This window comes from Podarcis melisellensis (genome assembly GCF_964234715.1).
Source record: "Podarcis melisellensis genome assembly, chromosome: 16".
Taxonomy (NCBI): Eukaryota; Metazoa; Chordata; class Lepidosauria; order Squamata; family Lacertidae; genus Podarcis; species Podarcis melisellensis.
In genome coordinates, this window is record NC_138533.1 from 37,980,537 (window position 1) to 37,995,363 (window position 14,827).

A 14,827-nucleotide genomic window follows, 5' to 3' on the forward strand; every position below is an offset into this window, starting at 1 on the left:
TCTCCCCCTTTCTTCCTGCCCAGGGTGGCCCTGCCTTCTCAGAGCCCGTGTGTCATGTGGGGCTGGGTCTCAGTGGCCGCCTCTCCTCCTCCTCCTCACCCGCTCTCCGGCAGCCACTAAAAGCTGCCATGGGGAGGAGACCGGCAGCACCAGGAGAGGCAAAGGGGTGCTCCCTCACAGTCACAGTTTGGGGTGGCTCATCCTTTCCCCCTAAGCTCAGCAGGGGAAATTGGGACGTTCTGGGATCAAAGCAGAAGCCAGGATTGCTTTTGTAATTCCAGCACTAGCAAATCAGGACACTTGGAGGATATGAAATATGCAGAGGCCATGTTGGTGAAGACTCTTCTAGGAACAAAAAAGGAAGGGGAAGGTTTAAAGAAGGTGTGCAATCCACTAGGAAACTTCCTGTTTGGATAGTAGACGCCTCCTCTGTGATTCGGTACTTTGCAAGGATTATAGGAATTGCTGCAACATAATGATTTGCGAAGATTTGATGCCAATTGTTTTGACAATCCCAGCATCAAAACGGCTTTTAAAATGTAAGCTGGGTTGTTTAGAACACGATTTGTGGGTGTGTTTCTGGGCTACAGAAGCCTTTGTCCCAGACCGTCAGCCAGAATGGCTGATGGGAGTTGAGATAGCCCAACAATCTCTGGCCTACAGCTTTAAAGCTTAAGCCAGTGCTGTCCAAACTTTTTTCAAAGAGGGCCAGATTTCATGAAGTGAAGGGCCGTGGGGCTGACCAAAGTTGTTAACCTTTTTTTAGGATTGGAGTTTGGTTTTTTTAGGATTTTACCCCAGGAAATAAACTGCCACAGGGGTTGGATTAAACCAACCAACGAGCCACATCAGGCCCCTGGAACAGACTTTGGACATGCCTGGCTTAAGCATTTGACTAAATATCTATTTGCCTAGAAGACTATACCAGCTCTGTAGTTGCACTTGGGACCAGTGTAAAACTTCCTTCTTCTAAGGTGGAGCACCAAATGGCACTCCCCCCAACACACACCTGTCCTACACAATCAATCAAGGTGTATAGTACCCAAGGCCAAGCAAGGTATTTTGGCACCCAAGGAGGAAAATCCCACAAGGAAAGCTACAGCAACCAATAATTTTGCTGCCTTCAGCATCACAAATCAACAGCTTCTGAGACACTCTGTAAGTATCTTTACAAGTCAATGACATGTGTTTTACAAACCACTCAAAACAAAGTGTGCACCCACTTTCCAACTCCCAATTTTCAGGAAACCTCCAAGCCTGTTATCTTTTGTTCATTTTAAGTACTCTGGCACGGCTTTCGTCAGAATCCTTTAGAATTAAAGAGTTCAGCAGAGAGACTCAGTATTTTGTGGTATGCATCTCTTAATTTAACTTTATGTCAATCAGAAATTTTCAAACTCTGTGCCTTGAGAAGCAAGAGAGCATTTTCTTAGGCCAGTTGCTCATCTCAGAAGAGGCTGTCTGTTACAGCTCTGCATGATTACCGGTAACTACTTCCACGCTTCATTGCGGAAGAGAATTTTGGCCTATCCCTGTATCAAGTATGCATTAATCCATCCTGATACAAAGACCTAGCAGAATTGCTCATCCTTGGAGGGAGTTGCATGTTCTACATCTGCACAACTCACTCACTGGACCTGCCTTCTTGCAAGCATGCCCTGTGGGAAGGGAGTAAATGCACGGGTGCCAGTGCATTTGCAGCCAAAATGGCACTCACTACCTCTGCACAGGATGGGACATACACTCAGTGAAGTCCTGAGGTTTGCAGAACATCAACATTTAAAACAAACAAACAAACAAACAAAAACAAACAAACCCTAAAGTGGACAAGGAAATGGCCTACGTAGCCAAATGAAGAGTGAGCATGCTTAGTGTCCATGGGATGTTGACTCTTAGGAGGATGGATGGAATGGAGTATCTTGAAATAGGGCATATATGCTGAGTGGAACAATGAACAGGGCAACTCCACACTTCTTATAAATGTTAGGGTTGTAACCAGCTAAGTCCTACTCAAAGAAGACCCATTGAAATTAGGATGAGGCCCATTAATGTAAATAGGTATACTCTGAGTTGGATTTAGCTGAATACAATCCTAATCTAGTTTAATTCAAAATATTACAGAAGGGCCACCTAAAAAAATTAAGTGTTTTACAAACTGCCCCTCCTATAGCCAAAATAAACACCAATGTCTCTCTCTCCCCTATGCTAGAAAGGTTGGAGAGAGAGAGAGAGAGAGAGAGAGAGAGAGAGAGAGAGAGAGAGAGAGACCTTTGTTTTCATGCCTGGTGGAGTTGCAGGGAAAAAGGTGGTTCACATTATTTCACATTTTATTCACATTATGCAGCAATGTCTCACCCACCTCAGTTCTCGCCTTATTATCATTAGACCCAAATTCAAACAATAACCTTAAATGCAGAGACTTACTACTTATTCTGTTAGCAGCAGCCTGATTAACAATAGCCTGACAAACACGTAAAGCTGTCTCATGGTTTGACAAAGAATGCCATCATGAGAAATCTCTTCTGAGACGAGCATTTCAACTACAGTCATACCTCGGGTTGAATATGTTTTGGGATGAGCACGTTCGAGTTGCGTTCCGCGGCAACCTGGAAGTAACGGAGCATGTTACTTCTGGGTTTCACCACTTGCGCATGCACAGATGCTCAAAATGACGTCATGCGCATGCGTAGAAGCGCCAAATGTGATCCACGCAGACGCACGGGCATGGGTTACATTTGCTTCTAGATGCGAACGGGGCTCCGGAACGGATCCCAATCGCATCTAGAGGTGCCACTGTATTCCAATCCAGGAAGAACCCGAGCCATTTAAAAGAATACCTAATATGAAAAAAACCTTTCAGAGCTCTTCCATAAGAAAAAGAAATCTTTCTACGAAGGCCGTTGGCATCATCTGCTCAGGGCAATTCAAGCAAAGGACAGCAAGGAATTATGGAGGATAGTTTCTGGTGCCCTTCAAGGTGGTAGCAACCAAACAATCACCTGCCTCTAGCTGGTTTAATCACTATTCTGCAATAGTGCACTATTCTGCAATCACAATTCTGCAATATTTACAGCACCAACGAATCTATCAGCTATGCAAAATGGGCCCAGTTATGCACATCTTCCAGACTGGACCCTAGTGGAACCAGATGAAATACTCTCAATAATCAAGAAGTTAAGATCAAATAAATCCCCAGGACCAGACGGGATCCCTGGTGAACTTTTTAAGCACATTCCAGATTGGTGGGCCCCTCTATTAGCCAACTTATTTACTTTAATTGACAAATTTGGGATATTACCAGATGTTTGGCTAAACTCCATCATCACTTCTATATTAAAAAAAGGTGACCCAAATCTGCCTGAGAATTACTGTCCAATAAGTCTCCTATCAAACCTTGGCAAGATGTATACATGATATTTGGAAAGAAATCTAACAAGATCCTTGGGCCCGAACAAATAGGCTTCTGCCATGGCAAATCAACCACTGATCACTGCATAGTCCTTTCACACCTCACGGAAAAATTCATGGAAAATGGGAGGAAGGAACTTTGCATAGCCTTCCTAGACTTTTTTTTTAAAAAATTCTTTTTATTGAGTTTCTCTTAAAAAAACCAAAAGGAAAAAAACCAAGTCAACAAATTCAAAAGAAATATCCATACATAGCACAAAAATAACATCCATTACAGTTCTTTGTCTTCTTCCTTAATTCTTTATATCTTTAGATATTTAAACCTTTCCTCTCCACACGCATTGACCTCCTTCCCTCCCGATTTCGGGCTTCTTGATAAAAATTCTTTATTTTTTCTGCAGCTATTAATTGTTAATGGTTTATGCGTCGTAAGACTTATATCAAACCTGCTATAGTTTTTAGGTTTCCTTCAATGTATACCATAAATTTATTCCAGTCACTAATAAACTTTGTAATTTTTTGGTTTCTGATTTTTTGTGTCATTTTTGCTAAATCAACATATTCATATAATTTTGTTTGCCAATCTCTGATCGTTGGGGTATTTGGACTTTTCCAATTTTGTGCAATTAATATTCTAGCGGCGGCTGTGGCATATTGGAATAATGTCTTATCTTCTTTTTTTATTTCATCCCCAATTATTCCTAGTAAGAAGGCCTCTGGTCTTTTAGGGAAGGTATATTTAAATATTCTTTTTAACTCATTATAAATAAGTTCACAGAACTTCTTCATTATTTCGCAGGTCCACCACATATGGTAGAAATTGCCTTCTTTGATTTTACACTACCAGCAAGCCTTATTTCCTGTTTTGTACATTTTCCCTAGTTTTGCCAGTGTGATGTACCACCTATACATCATTTTTTCCAAATTTTCTCTGAGTAAGACACATGCCGTGAATTTTATTCCACTAGTCCATAATTTCAACCACTTATCATATTCTATATTGTATCCCAAGTCCATTGCCCATTTTGTCATTACCTCCTTTATTTCTTCATCTTTAGTGTCCCAATCTAATAATATGTTATACATTTTAGATAATAACTTGGATTTACCTTCAATTATTTCTATCTGGAATTTAGATTTTTTCTCGTTTATCCCTACTTTTTTGTCTTCCTTCCATACTGCGTTTATTTGATGAAATTGCAGTCAGCCTGTTAATTTGTCTTTCAACTCCTCATATGTTCTCAATTTCCATCCACTCACTGATCTTATCAGTAGGTCTTCATATGTCAGTCTTTCTCCTTCCATATTTGCTTTTTTGGTTGTTAAAATATCAATTGGTGATAACCACCAGGGTGTTTTCCATTCCAGAAGTTTTTCATTTTTCTCCCAAACTTCATATAGTGGCCCTCTAATAATGTGGTTTGAAAAACCTTTGTGTACCTTTTATTTATTTAGCCACAAATAGACATGCCAACCGAATCTGTTGTTGAAGCCTTCTAAGTCTAACAGATCGGTGTCTTCCAATCTCTGATCCAGCAGAGGCAGGAGGCCTCAAAGTATAATTTCAGATTGGGTACCGAGAATCCGCCTCTTTCTTTCTGATCTGTAAGTAATTTGAATCTAATTCTCGGTCTTTTCCCTTGCCATATAAATTTCAAAAGAGTTTTTTGCCAATCTTTAAACATTGAGGAACCTCTAATCACTGGGATGTTTTGGAACAAAAATATCATTCTTGGGAGTATGTTCATTTTTATTGCCGCCATCCTTCCCACCCATGAAAGTTTTACTCTGTTCCACGTAACTAGATCTTTTTTAATCTCCTTCCATGTTGTGGAATAATTATCCTGAATTAAATTTATGTTTTTTTGTGGTTAGCCAAATTCCCAAATATTTTAATTTTTTTGCCACCTTGATTCCATTCTGTATCTCCAGTTTTTCTCTTTCATCTTTTCCCAAATTTTTAATCAACATTTTTGTCTTTAATTTGTTTAATTTAAAACCGGATAATTTGCCATATTCTTCTAATATCTCCAAGGCCTTACTAACACTCTCCTGCGGTTCTTCTAGGGATAGCACCAGATCATCTGCGTACGCTTTTAGTTTGTATTCCTTCGTTCCAACTTTGACCCCTCGAATCTCTGGTGTGGCTCTTATTTTGTTCGTAATTACCTCTAATACCATAATGAATAAAAGCAGGGATAGAGGGCATCCCTGTCTTGTTCCTTTTTCAATTTTGAATGAATTTGTTAGATTATTGTTTATAATCAGTTTAGCAGATTGGTTCGAATAAATCAATTTTATTCCTTCCATAAATTTGCCCTCTAGCCCTGCTTTCTCCATACTTTTTAATAAGAACAGCCATGAGACGTTGTCGAATGCCTTCTCTGCATCGATGAAAATCAGCGCCGCAGGTACCTCATTCTTACACTCCAGATATTCAATTATGTTTATGATATGCCTTACATTGTCTTTGAGTAACCTATTTGGGAGGAATCCTGCTTGATCTTTATGTATTAAATTTACTAGGAATTTTTTGAGTCTGTTTGCCATCACCTCTGCAAAAATTTTATAATCGTTGTTTAATAGTGATATAGGTCAATAGTTTTTTATATTTAATTTATCCATGTCCGGTTTAGGGATCATCGTAATGTGGGCCTATTTCCATGTCTCTGGTATCCTACCTCCTCTTAATATATTGTTTATGATGTCACATAGCACTGGCGTTAGTTGGTTTTCTAATACTTTATAATATTTAGCTGACAGTCCATCCGGTCCCGGGGCTTTCCCTGGTTTCATCTTCCTAATCGCATCCTGGATCTCTTCTGCTTTTATAGGTTTATTTAATTGAGTTCTTTCTTCCTCTGTTATGGTCTTCCGACTGTAGTCTTCTAACTATTCTTCTATCTGGGTTATCTCTTCGTCTTCCTTTTTGTACAATTTCTCATAAAATTTGAGGAAATTTCCTTTATTTCTTTTGGATCTTCTATCAATTGTTCCTCTGTTTTTATCTTATTTATTACATTTTGTTTTTGTCTTTTTCACAGTTGCCAAGCTAATAGTTTACCTGTTTTGTTAGCTGATTCAAAATATTTTTGTATCATTAACTTAATTTTCCATTCACTTTCTTGACTTGTTAGTACTGAATACTGCGTTTGTAACATTTTTATTATTTTTATGTTTTGGTCATCTTCCGGGTTTGTTATTAATTTTTTCTCACATTCTCTTAGCTGACTAAGGATTTCCTCTTTCTTTTCTTCTCTTACTTTCCTCTTATAGCTATTTTGCTGAATAAGAAACCCTCTTAGGACCGCCTTGCTGGCATCCCAGACTACATCTATACTTGTTTCTTTATTGAGATTCAGACTGAAATAGTCTTTTAAGGTGGCTTTGGCCTTTTCAATAACATCTTCACTTTCTAATAAATATTCATTCATTCTCCATCTGAACCCGCCCTGTGATACACCTTTTATTTCGAAAACTATTGAATTATGATCAGAGAGGGTTCTAGGTTGGATTTCACACTTTGAAGTTCTTAATGTGAGTTCTCTTGAGACCCAGATTTGATCAATTCTGCCCCAGCTCTTATGTGGCTCTGAAAAGAAGGTGAATTGCTTCTCTATTGGGTGTTTGTATCTCCAGATGTCTACTAAATCTAAATTTTCCTCCAGATTGTTAAAGGATCTTGGCAGTTTCCCTTGATTACATTTTTTCTTTTCTGATTCTCTGTCTTTTTCTGGTGATGGCACTCCATTGAAGTCTCCCAATAATATCGTCTTGTTACACTCTAGCTCCAGTAATATCAGTTCCAGTTTCTTAAAGAACTCCAATTTATTCAGGTTCGGGGCATATATGTTTATCACATTAAGTTTTTCACCCTGGAAGTTAATTTGTACCCCCAAAATCCTTCCTTCATCGTCTTTGCAGATTAATTTGGGTTCCCATTTTTCTTTGACATATATCGCTACCCCTCTTTTTCCCCCCGCAATAGAATTTATAAACTCAACCCCTAATTTTTTGTTTATCAGAATATGTTTATGTTTTTTAGTCACGTGTGTCTCCTGTATACAGATTAAATCAAGATTCATTCTTTTCAAAACATTCACGATTTTATTCCTTTTGGTTTTTTCATTCAAACCGTTCACATTCCATCACAAAATTTTCAGATTCATTATTGTATTTACTTTCCAATCTACAAATAACGAATAATTTAGATTCGAGTGGTTTTGTTTTCTGTATCCTCTTCTTCTTCTTCTTCTTCCGCTGCTCCCTCTTCCTCTTCCTCTACTTCTTCTTCCCTTCCTTTATCTTCCTGTTCTTTTCCTTTCTCCTTTTTTCCTTCTTCTCTCCTCTGGGTCTCCGTTTCTTCCTCCATATCTCTCCTCTACTTTTCCAAGATCTTTCTCATATCTACACAGAAATTTCCTCACTTCTTGGGTCTCAGTAATTCTGAATCTTTTTTCTTTATAGAAAAAGGAGATCCCCTCAGGGAACTCCCATCTATGTTGTATACCATTGTTTTTTAACACACTTACTAGCTGTTTGTAACCTTCTCTTTTGCGTAGGAGTCTAGTTGGTATCTCTTTAAAGATGATGATTGGTCTGCCTTCGATGATTAATTTCTTTTGATAACTTGTTCTTAATATCATATTTTTCATCTCCATTGAATTAAATATAACTAGGCAATCTCCTGGAACTTTTTTTATTTTACTTATTTAGACCTTTTTTTTATTCTAAATGCGTTTTCCATCGTATAGGCAACCTCCTCTTCTTTCATTTCTAAACATTTCGATAGCTCTTTAGTCATTTTTCTTTAATATTCTCATTTATTTCTTCTCCTACTCCTCTAAATTTTAAATTTAGCTGCTTCTGTTTCATTTCAATCATCGCTAAATTATCCAAAACTTGATCTTGATTTCTATTCAGTTCTCCTATTTCATCTTTTATCCTATCTGTCTCCTTCCTTTGTTCTTTCATATCTTTTTGTATTTTTTTGTTTGTTTCTTCCATGGTCTTTGACCAAACTGTCAAGTCTTGTCTTTAATTTTATTTGACAGTTCTCCTACTGCTCCCTCTATTTTCTTATCTATCAACTCATGCATCTCTCCTAGCTTTTTCTCCATATGTATTTCACTCTGTTTGAATTCTTCCTTTATTTTTAGCCATAGGATATCTAAGTCCTTGATTTCTTCTTGTCGGGATGCTTTCCTATCTAATGGTGTTCCTCTTATCTTTTTCCCGTTTTCCCCAGACATTTTTTCCTTCTCAACTTTTTAAATTTAGTTTCTTTTAATATTTGTTCTCTCCCTTAGAGGGCGCACAATCTTAACCAGTTTTAATTAATTATCAGACAATATATTCAACAGCATTTTCTTAAACAATTTAATCCCCCCCCAAAAAATTTACCAATAGAAATCAAAAAATAAACGTATAAGGTAGTTCTGTGAATATGACAAATCAGGTTGTTCTCAGTCCCTTTAGGTCCATACAAATACACAAAGATGCTATTCATTCAAAATTAGCTTGTAGAATTTCCAACTCCAAATCTAAAGTCCCAAATATCAATTAGTTTCCCAAATCAAAATCCCAATTTATAAACTTAAAATCTGAAAACTCCAAATTTAGGTAAAGTCCAAGGTAAATTCACAATTAATACAGGTTAATTTGAATTGATTCAGTAATAATCTTATTAAGAAATTATTATTTATGCAATGATAAGGGCCTTATATGAAGACCGTTAATAAAATATTAATCTTACAAGAAAGACTTTATGTAAAGTAACCATTAGAAAAATCATAAATTTAACATATATCTGACTTTGTTTTAGATAATGGCTTCCTGTTCTTTTACTTGATCTTCAACCACTTGGTTAGCTTAATCCAATTCAAATATTTTATCAAGAGAGGGAATCAGTATTTGGAAATCAGTCTAAATAAATTTCTTCTGTATCCAGAAAGGGACAAAAAGCGCCAAAACAGTCCGTAGAGGGGAAAAAATGGATGAGTAAAAATATAAAATAAATAAATAAATAATAAGTGTAGTCTCTAATGTGCGGTCTGGTAGGTTCCAAACAGTTAGGCCTCCAAAAAAAGGAAAAGGTAGAGAAGAAGGGTTGTTTATTTTAAGTTTTAAATTCTATGCTTTTCAGCCACTTGCTGGCTTAATCCAATATTGAGTTATGTTGAAAAGAGACGCAGAGATCCAAAATCAGTCTGTCAAATGGAGGGGAGTATATACCCCAGTAATCTTAAATATACCCCTCTATGACTTAGTTCGTATATAATTCCATTTCAAAAAGCTCCAACCTTTGAGATTCCGGGGTATTCAGAGTTTAATCCAATCAGTCAAAGAGAAAATATAAGTATCCAAATAAAGATATGTATATAGCCCTATAAGTTCAATTAATGTAGGGTTCCAGGTGACTCAGAAAAAGGAAGTGAAGAAGAAGTCAAAAATCTAAGTTCGGGGGGGGGGGGGAGGTTAAAGTCCAAAGTTGAGGTTTGGAAAAAAAAAGCAAAAATTTACACTCCTGTTTATCAATTACCAAGCTGTAATATAGGGGGTTCAGGATTAAAAAACAAAACAAAACAATAAGTGGAGATTATTATTTAATGTCTATTTTAAAGCCTTTGTGTTTTATTTTGTCTTCTTTCTTCTCCCCTCCTTCCCCCTTATATTTCCGTATTAAGGATTAAGGCTTCGAAGTATTTCACTCTTTGTAACCACTCTGTTCAGTTCTTTCTCTTCTATTTTAAAGCTCTCCCCAGAAAGAATACAAAGTCTCTAAAGGTCTTCTTCGTTACTTTTATATTATTTAGTTTCCTTTGCCTCGCTTAAAAGTTTCTGAGGACTTTCACTTTTCTGTTTCTACAGCGGGTGACTAATCACTTCCTTTCTTCACTCTTATGGCTATATATCCTGCGCCATTTGCACTCCAAAAAACGGGTCGGGCTCCTCAATTAAATCCTTTTACATCCAGAGTTCACTTAGTGTATAATCCAAATTTTTAGGCAAGAATTATTCCAAAAACACTAAGGGTTCTGTTCTTAAAGTTACGGAGGTTTGTCGCTTTTCCAGTGGGAGCTAGAGGCATCGCAACACGGGGTCCGCAGAGCTTACCATTTGTGTTTCTCAGTCCTGTCGCTCTCGAGTCCTTAAAAAAAAAAAACAACCTGAAAAAATGTCGGAACTACTCCAACGCTGCTGGACAGCTTGTCCCCCTTGAGATTTTGGGGGTCGCAATGCCCTTGCGTTGCCCCCAAGCCCCCGTGAGGCTTCTCCGCGCTCCCTGCTGCTTGCGATCCAAACCGGAAGTCCCCACCCACCCATTTCCATCCAGCAGGCTTCTCTTCCCGCCTTCCTAGACTTAAAAGAGCTTCTGACCCCTGTGATCTACTTTGGCACAAATAATGTAAAATGGGAATTGACCAATGCCTGCTGTTTTTAATTAAAAAATTACATACTGCTACATTCTGTCAAATTAAATGTAACTCTAAAGGCGAGCTGATAAAAAGAATAAATATAACCAAAGGAGTAAAGCAAGGATGCATCTTGGCACCTCACTTATTAAATGACCTGGCTCATCGCTTTAAGGATGTAAATGGGCATCCACCGACATTATGCCAACATAAAATAAAACTGTTTTATATGCGGACGATACTACAATTCTTTCTCATACCCAGGTCGGCCTTAGAAGATTTCTGAACTTGTTTTCTTCCTTCTGCCAGATCAACTCCCTGGGAATTAATTACGAAAAATCTAAAATTATGATTTTTTTCTCAAAGTCATCAAATTGTCAAATGGAGACTAGATAATCACCCCATTGACCAGGTAAAATATTTCAAATACCTAGGGATATTCTACCAGTGAAATTGAAACTGGACAACACACAGATGCCGAATGATCATCCAGGCAAAATGCACCACATCTGCGATTCTTCATTTTTTCTTCCTCAGAGGCAACCAGATGGTCTCTTCTGCAATAAATATTTTTTAATGCCAAGGTCCTTTCTCAGTTACTGTCCAGCATTCCAATTTGGATACAAGCATTTAATAGAGAAATTCAACAAATTCAAGCGACTTTTCTTTGTAAGATCCTTGGTGCCCCTAAATGCATGAGTTACTTAACCTTATGTGTTGAAACCGGTCAACATCTGATGGAAACCAAAGCATGGCTGAATACAATCAAGGTCTGGCTGAAAGTTCACTTCAGAACAACATCTAACTCCTTCTTAACCTCTGTGCTTGAAGATCACATTTCATCTAAATGATATAGAGCAATTCAAGATAAAATTTGTCGTTTGGGCATTGCTCTCAAGAGCCTTGAAGCATGTGACAAAAGTTACATATTCCAAATAATTAAGCAGCTGCTCTACAACCACGAAAGACAGCGCTTGTTACCTCATACTCCAAGATTCTGTTCTCCGGAGGCCTTAGGTATCACAACACCCTATGGAACCTGTGACAAATATCTAAAAGGATCTACTACTCCCCTCCCATTGAAGAGCCTTTATGCTCATGAGATTAAATGCTTTCTGTTATGTCCTCAGTTGAATAGGATCCAAAAGGCAGCAGTCTGATTGGTCCTAGAACAATAGGATTCAGAATGCAGCAGTCTGATTGGTCCTAGAACAATGCAGCAGTATGATTGGTCGGCAGGAGCCATCCAATCCAGCTCCAGATAGAAGTGAATCCGCAACCTGATTGGCCTACAGGAGAATTCTGGAATTAGCCAATCACGTGCAGCCCATTGTGTAAATAATGTATATAAAGCAGATACTTTGAGGGGACATTCATTCCCTCCTCACCACTATGAGCTGAATAAAGAGCATGAAATCCACTCTCGACTCTGAGTATATTTCACTTTCCCTTCTGCAGATTCTCACATACTCCATATCAAGCCCGTTTGCGTGTCTGCAACCAAGAAGTACCTGGTTCAATGGACCACATTCTCTTTGATTGCTCTTTACGCAGCAGACCGCACCGACTGATGCTGAGCAAAATGTTGGACTTCCAGCTTATAACTCCGAGAAGAAGTCAAATGAGGCTTATCCTGGCAGATCCTGGGACAAAGATATCACTGCTTTAGTAGCCCCCTTTTTAGCCACAACCTTACCCGAAAGGTTTCCTAACGATTCATCCTTTTGGGGAACAGACAGGGAGAAGCAGAATATCTAAGTGCACACAATCACAGTGTGACCTTATGACCCTCAACAACTTCACCCTTGTCCTTTTAATTATCCCAGTGTCTTGAAATGTTTTATACTGTGATGCCAATAAAGGTATTGGAAACAGTCCCTAGAAATCCCCATTGAAGTCTACTTAAATAGTATTTGGAATGTGGCTCTACCAGAACGCCTTACTCACCACAGAAGGGTAATTAAAGTCATTTAATGGATGGAAACTTTTGGTGGGATGCCGACTTCCTTTCTTGTCCTTTATAAGTGAGACGGAAAATATTTTAATTCCACCATCATCAACACCAGAATCTTTGCGGAGAGGCTACTTGAATACATAAATAAATGTATTGCTTGTGTACTATGTACTGCATATGAAACTTAATAAGAATGTACCATTGGGCAAGTTACTGTAGTTAGAGGTTGTTCTTGTATTTAAATGAAAAACAATTAAAATTATTGGGGGAGGGGTGAAAGTCGCCTTCCTATTTAGATAACTTTTTTAGCTGCAATAATGCATCCGAGTCCCTCTCTCACATACCCTCCAATATCTCTCCAATGAAAATAGGGACGTATCAACATCATCATCATGTACTTTTTTCTTTAAAATGTTTAGGGGTACTCTCAATTTCCTACTCATACAGTGGTACCTCGGGTTAAGAACTTAATTCGTTCTGGAGGTCCATTCTTAACCTGAAACTGTTCTTAACCTGAAGCACCACTTTAGCTAATGGGGACTCCCGCTGCCGCTGTAGCATGATTTCTGTTCTCATCCTGAAGCAAAGTTTTTAACCCAAGGTACTATTTCTGTGTTAGCAGAGTCTGTAACCTGAAGCGTCTGTAATCCGAGGTACCACTGTATTGAAATACTGCCCCTCAATGAGGCCAAACTTAGATTCACAAAATGTTTAGGGGTATGCATCCCCCTGCGTCCCCCTAGAAAAAAGCACTGATGATGATGATGATGATGATACTATTTATATTGTGTCCATCTGACTTGGTTGCCACAGCCACTCTGAGCAGCTTCCATCATATATAAAACATAATAAAACGTTAAACATTTTAAAAAAAAAACTTCCCTATATACAGGGCTGCCTTCAGTTGGGAGTTGGATAAGAAGAGGCAACTGTTAGTTCTACAGGTCATGGGAGCAACCTGAAGGAAGGGAAGGGAATGCAAGTCACTGCCTAGTTTTCTTGACAAGAAGCACCTGGGCAAGGAGGTTGCAGAGTTGGGGAGTTTATTGCTGCTATCACTAGGGTTTGGTACTGTTTGGTAAATTAACCAATTAAATGTTGGCTGGTGGGGAGCCATTTAATCAAGGAGGGCTAAATTAAATTGATGAGGCTGTCTCTATACTTAAATGAGGACACACTATTATCTTCTTAAGTAGATTTGGTTTAGGGGTGTTATTTTTGAAAGCATGAACAGGAAATAGAGGTGCCAACTTGAATAAAATATTAGGGGGTCCCAGGTAAGCCCTGCCCTGCACAAACAATCACAAGATTATTGTGTGTCTTGGGCCCGGTCTTATTCAACATCTTTATCAAAGACTTGGATGATGGACTCAAGGGCATCCTGATCAAATTTGCAGATGACACCAAACTGGGAGGGGTGGCTAACACCCCAGAGGACAGGATCACACTTCAAAACGACCTTGACAGATTAGAGATGAATTTTAACAGGGAGAAATGTAAAGTATTGCACTTGGGCAAAAAAAATGAGAGGCACAAATACAAGATGGGTGACACCTGGCTTGAGAGCAGTACATGTGAAAAGGATCTAGGAATCTTGGTTGACCACAAACTTGACATGAGCCAACAGTGTGACGCGGCAGCTAAAAAAGCCAATGCAATTCTGGGCTGCATCAATAGGAGTATAGCATCTAGATCAAGGGAAGTGATAGTGCCACTGTATTCTGCTCTGGTCAGACCTCACCTGGAGTACTGTGTCCAGTTCTGGGCACCACAGTTCAAGAAGGACACTGACAAACTGGAACGTGTCCAGAGGAGGGCAACCAAAATGGTCAAAGGCCTGGAACCGATGCCTTATGAGGAACGGCTAAGGGAGCTGGGCATGTTTAGCCTGGAGAAGAGGAGGTTAAGGGGTGATATGATAGCCATGTTCAAATATATAAAAGGATGTCACATAGAGGAGGGAGAAAGGTTGTTTTCTGCTGCTCCAGAGAAGCGGACACGGAGCAATGGATCCAAACGACAAGAAAGAAGATTCCACCTAAACATTAGG

The 14,827-nt window shown here is 38.6% G+C and overlaps 1 long non-coding RNA gene across 1 annotated transcript in view; it reads right to left on the minus strand.

Moving 5' to 3' along the window:
• Window positions 1-14,827, minus strand: part of LOC309359635 — a 19,095-nt gene continuing 4,268 nt past the window's right edge. The window contains exons 2-3 of the long non-coding RNA XR_014163879.1: window positions 12,771-12,839; window positions 1-345 (exon numbers count right to left, since the gene is read on the minus strand). This is a non-coding gene — a long non-coding RNA (uncharacterized lncRNA). The remainder of the gene's footprint in view (window positions 346-12,770; window positions 12,840-14,827) is intronic.